We start from the raw sequence: 5863 nt of genomic DNA on the forward strand, positions 1-5863 counted from the left end.
GTCCCCACGTCAGTCTTCGACTTCTTAGGGATGGATTCGACCCGGGTCCATGATAGTCTTCTGGCGCCGATCAGTTTCAGTTTCAGTAGTCGTAGGCGTCACTGCTTTCGGTCAAACCTTTTCGTACCCCACGCCAAGCAGATGCCTGCCAGAGCGAACCCAACGGCTTATTTTCACCCCTTTGAGAAAAAAAAAAAAAAAAAAAAAAAAAAAAAAAACACCCCAAAAAAAAAAAAAAAAAAACCAAAAACAAAAACAAAACAAAAAAAACAAAAAAAAAAAAAAAAAAACAAAAAAAAAAAACAAACGGGGGGAATAAAAAATAGTAGCTTGCATAAATAAAAATAAAAAATAATTAAAAATATAGAAAAAGGTTTAGTGTAATAATTTGTAATTAATAAAAGATAAAAATAAAACATAAAAAAAAAATAAATAAAAAAAGAAAAAAATGGTGATAAAAAAGCGAATAAATGTAAATTGAAGAAACCCTTCACAATACACCCACAATGAAAACGAAATGCCCCAAAAACATGCAGTTTCACATATATGAAAGCACAGTCAAATAATTAAAGTACATGAGCTCCCAAACAACCCACACCACGCATTACCGTTTCACCCCCTTACCCCCCCCTCCACACACTCATTTCTAGTTAAGTTATCGCGCTTCCACGGCACACACACAACACAAACAACACTCAAGAGCGAACACTATTGTCAAGACATTGAAAGACAGTCAAATACATATAAACGTACTGAGTCCAACACACACAACACACCACACAACACATTCCTTGCACCTCCCCCTAAACCCCCCCCACACACTCATTTTAGTCTACTTTTCGCAGCTTCCCCGGCAGCACACACCACACAAATCACTGGGCCCCGGACCGTCTGGCGGTTTCCTCAGTTTTGGCGCCATCCTCCCAAGATACAGCGTGGACACTTTCTTCCCTTTGGGCATGATGGAGTCCACGACCTCTCTTCCCCTGGAAGGGTTTTTCCCGCGCCCTCTCCGAGGGACTGAGGGTTTCGCTGGGCCCAGGCCCAGCCAGGGATACCCCGTTTGTCTGGGGCGAGTGGTTCCTCGAGGTGATATCAGAGTGGTTAATCAGCCCCCTTCGGACACAGGGAGTGCCCATAGTTCCCCACCTACTCTTCAGGTGGCACTCTTCATAGACGCCTCCTCCCTGGGCTGGGGAGCCCACATGGACTCACTCCATGCAGCAGGGACTTGGTCCCCGGAGGAGCGCGTATGCCACATCAATGTTCTGGAACTGGAGGCAGTTCGCAGGGCTCTCCTGCACTTCATGGGGGAGGCCACTGGCAAGACCATCCGCTTGTTCACGGACAAGACGACGGTCGCATGTTATGTGAACAAATGGGGGGGAGCGCACTCGACAGACCTCTCCCTGCGGACTGAGGCTCTCCTCCGTTGGTGCCACAGCAAGGGCATTCCACTTTCAGCGAGACACTTAGCGGGAAAAAACCAACATCTTGCAGATGCTCTCAGCAGGTCCCAAGAGTGTCATATGCACAGAGTGCTCCCTGGACAAGGACAGCCTTCAGTGGGTGTGGGAACAGTGGTTTCGGCCGATGGTGGACCTTGTTCAACAAGAGACTTCCCACTTAGTCTCTTCGGTTGCCGACCCAGAAGCGTGGGCAGTGGATGCTCTCTCTCTAGACTGGAGCAGTCTGATTGCCTCCGCGTTTCCTCCCTTTCCAATTCTGTCCAAGGTGATACGGAAAGACAGATTGGAACACCCGCAGCTGATCATTGCGCCGAAATGGCCAGCCCAGACCTGGTTTCCGGACCTTTAGTCCCTGACACATGTTTCCACCCCTGGAACTTGAAACCAAATCTCATCTGCTGAGGCAGCCTCGCTCGGGCACTCCTCATTCCAATCCTCAACTGCTCCACCAGCACGCATGGCTGCTGTGCGGTCGGAACTGTCAACATCACCATTGAAGTCCTCGACCCCTCGGTCGGCCTCTGTGTCGGCTGCGCTGACCCAGGGGTGTGCCTCCTCTCACCTCCTCTCCATAGTCCCCAGAGCAAGGAGGCAGGGAACGGAGACTTTGTATGACTTTCGCTGGAAGAAATGGTTGCGGTGGTGTACAGCTCAGGGCATTCCCCCTACGAACCCTACAAGCATGCAGCTGGCCAACTTTCTGGCTCTCTGCTCCTCGGTTCTCATCCTGTCTGCTAGTTCTGTGTGAGGGTACAGGTCTGCCATCTGTACCACAATGCAAACAGCTAGGTGGTCCCGCCTTTGAAGCGGATTTCCTGCTCAGAGAGGTGGCTAGGGGTGCCCCTCGGAAGGAAGCTAGAGACCCCAGAAGAGTGCCCCTCTGGGACTTGTTCCTGGTGCTGGATTTCATTCGAAAACAGCCCTTCCAACCATTGGGGACTATTCCTTTTGACATCCCCACCCTCAAGACCACTTTCCTTCTGTGGCTGGCCACAGGCAGTCGTAGAAGTGAGCTGCATGGTCTTAGTGGAATGCCACAAGATCTGGCCTTCCACAGAGATGGTTCCATCACTATTCGTTTCCTTCCAGAGTTTCTGGCTAAGAACCAAGACCCTGAGGTTCCTTTCCCCTCTCTGAGGGTCAGACCTTTGTCTGATATTCTTGCCCAAGATGATGCGGATAGGCACCTCTGCCCTGTTCGGTGTCTCAAATATTATTGGGATAGGTCTCGCCATAGGCGTTCTTCTCAGAGGCGTCTGCTCATCTCCCTCAATGAGAATTACAAGAAAGACATCGCTGCAGGCACCATTTCCCGCTGGGTTTCCCAAGTCATTCGTAGAGCTTACTCTCATGCACACAGGGATATCAGCTGTCTTCATCCCAGAGCACACGAAGTGCTGACCATAGCTACTTCGGCTGCTTTCCAGCACTGAGTACCAACGCAGCATGTCTTGGAGGCAGCCTTCTGGCGGTCTGAGAATCCCTTCATCAACTTCTACCTCAGGAATTTCCGTATGACCAGGGCTGACGGTTCCAAGGGGATTTCCTTTGTCGCGGCTAACACTGCCGTCTCAGTTACAAGGGCTCCCCATACGAACCAGTAGGCGTTGCCCTCCTCCATTTGCTTTAAATTCTGCATCAGTTTGACATGGTACAGTATATGACACCAAAAGGAGGAGTTTGTATTATACTCCATGTTTGGTGTTACATATACTTACCATGTCAAACTCGAATGCCCGCCCGTCCGTCCCCGCGTCTCCACCGTGGTTCTCATGGGGCATTTTGGTTCATGGCCACAGAATGATTCAGCGCTTATAGCTTTTAGAGGCGTTTGATTGGCTGAGAGCGGGCGGGCCCATCTTGTCACTGTTAGCCGCGCAAAATTTGGCCAAGCAGAGCAAACCAATAGGCCTAGTTTGCATCAGTTTGACATGGTAAGTATATGTAACACCAAACATGGAGTATAATACAAACTCCTCCTTTTACTTTCAAGCATAGTTAGCAACAGAGTGACCTTGTGGCATAAGACAGACATATGCAACTCATACCTCTGTGACTCATATCTTGTGACATCTGGACCAAAATTATCCCATTCTCAGGAATGGCAGACACACAGGACAGGAGAGGGTCAGCCTCTAGTGAAAAAAGTGAAGGAGGAGGAAGAAGAAAAGAAATCTGTGGAAAATGCAACAAATACTGTGCAAAGAAAGACAAAGCAGTAAGCTGCAACCTCTGCGAAACCTGGTATCACACACACTGTGTGGACATTGATGACACACTGTACGAAGCAATCAAGAAGGATAGCAACAGACAAACCCAGATGATCCACTTTTACTGCCCAACTCCTTGCAATGACCTAGCAAATAAATTCCTCCTCAGCATGGCTAAGCTTGAAAATAGAGTTGATAAGCTTTCGGATGAAGTTGACAGCATTAACACTAACATGACCAAGCTGGAAGAAGGCCAACTGCCACCCAAGATGGTTGATGCAGTAAAGCAGATCGTGCAGCCGCTCTCTGGTGAGGAAGCTGAAGGAGCTGTGGGAGGAGCAAGCTTGCAGGACCTTGTTGCAACCAAGACCAAGGAGCGGATAGTAGAGATGGAAGACCGGGCGAGAAGAAAGACAAACCTTCTTATTTTCAAATTAGAAGAGGACACTACAGACAAGAACACTGGATGCAAAAAAGATGATGAGACAGTGCAGACACTGCTTGGGGAAATAAAGGTGACCCACCAGCCGAATGACATTAGGCGTCTTGGCAGTCTGCGTACAGGACAAAGTGGGAGAAGATGAACCAAAGAAAACAAGGCCACTCCGTCTGACCTTTGTCTCAGAAGCAGCAAGAGATGAGACACTGAAAGCTTTTCATCAGGCCAGAAAGCAAGCAGAACAGAAGAACAACAGTGAAAAACTGGTAGCAAAAATCTCAGGAAAGATTTGACACCACAAGAGAGAACGGAAGAGGAGGCCCTCTACCAGATGATGAGACAAAAAAGGAGGAGTTAAAAAAGGAAGGGGATCAAATAGCCCACTGGATTTGACGCAAAGGCCAAGTGGTCAACGTGGGGAAATATCCCAAGGCCCAAGAGGGCAAGGGGCGAGGCAGTTAAAGAAGACAAACAGAAAAGATGTACATAGTTTAAAAAAAGTTTCTTCAGTTTCTGAACTAGAATCTTCATCTTTTTCTGGTTTTAACCAAAGCTGCAAGTGTTTATACAGCAATGTAGACACTTTGAAAACAAAGAAGCCTGAACTAGAAGCACTCGTGAGGCTACACAAACCTGGCATAATCGGCATTGTAGAGTTGAAACCGAAACACTCAAGATTTAAGGTTCAAGAGTGTGAATTGAAACTGGAAGGATATGAAATGTTTCATAACCTAGACAAGGATGAGGATGGGAGAGGCATCTGCCTGTATGTTCTCAAAGATCTGAATCCATCAGTTTTCTATGCGGACAACGACTTCGAAGAATCAGTATTTGCTGAATGCAAATTATCAGAAGGAAAGAATCTACTTGTGGGCCTAGTGTACAGAAACCCGCACAGCAGTCCAGAGAGCACAGAAAAGCTGAACACTCTAATGCAAATGGCTTCAGAGGCTGCTGCTCAGGGAGATCTACTCATAATGGGAGATCTCAACTTCCCAGAAATTGACTGGTCACGAGAAATCAGCACTGCAAGCACAAATCATGTGGCAACACATTTCTTGAAAGCGACATGTGACGCCTTTCTCATCCAACATCAGAAGGATCCCATGCGCTATAGAGAGGGTCAGAAGGCCAATATTTTGGACTTTATCCTGACAAATAGAGACAATCTAATTGAAGACATCACAGTAGCACCAAGCCTAGGCAAAAGCGACCATGTAACTCTGATCGCCGCCTTAGACATGGAGTACAGACCACCGCTAAACAAACCACGTCTCAACTACCACAGGACAGACCATGACCTGCTACGAACAACACTTCAAGCACATGACTGGGAAAAGGAACTGGAGGACCTAGATGTAGATGAAACTTAGGAGAAAATCAAGGCCAACATCAATTCTGCTGTGGAGCTGGCAGTGCCCCAGACTATGTCAGGCAATCAACAATGCAAAAAATGGATGGACAAAGGCACTCTCACCACAGTACGAAGGAAGCACCAGCTGTTTCGTCGTTGGTTACAAACAAAAAACGGCCTAGACTATGTTGCTTACACGAGGACACGCAATAAGGCGCAACGCGACTGCAGGAAGGCAAAGAAGAGATTGGAGATGAATGTCGCTGCCGACGCCAAGCGCAATCCAAAGGCCTTCTGGTCTTATGTCAAAGCAAAAACTTCCTCAAAGACAGGGGTGGGGGATCTGAAGAAAGAAGATGGAGGAAAGACAAAGACGGACCAAGAGAAAGCT

The sequence above is a fragment of the Babylonia areolata genome, chromosome 30, assembly GCF_041734735.1.
Source record: "Babylonia areolata isolate BAREFJ2019XMU chromosome 30, ASM4173473v1, whole genome shotgun sequence".
NCBI classification, from domain to species: domain Eukaryota; kingdom Metazoa; phylum Mollusca; class Gastropoda; order Neogastropoda; family Buccinidae; genus Babylonia; species Babylonia areolata.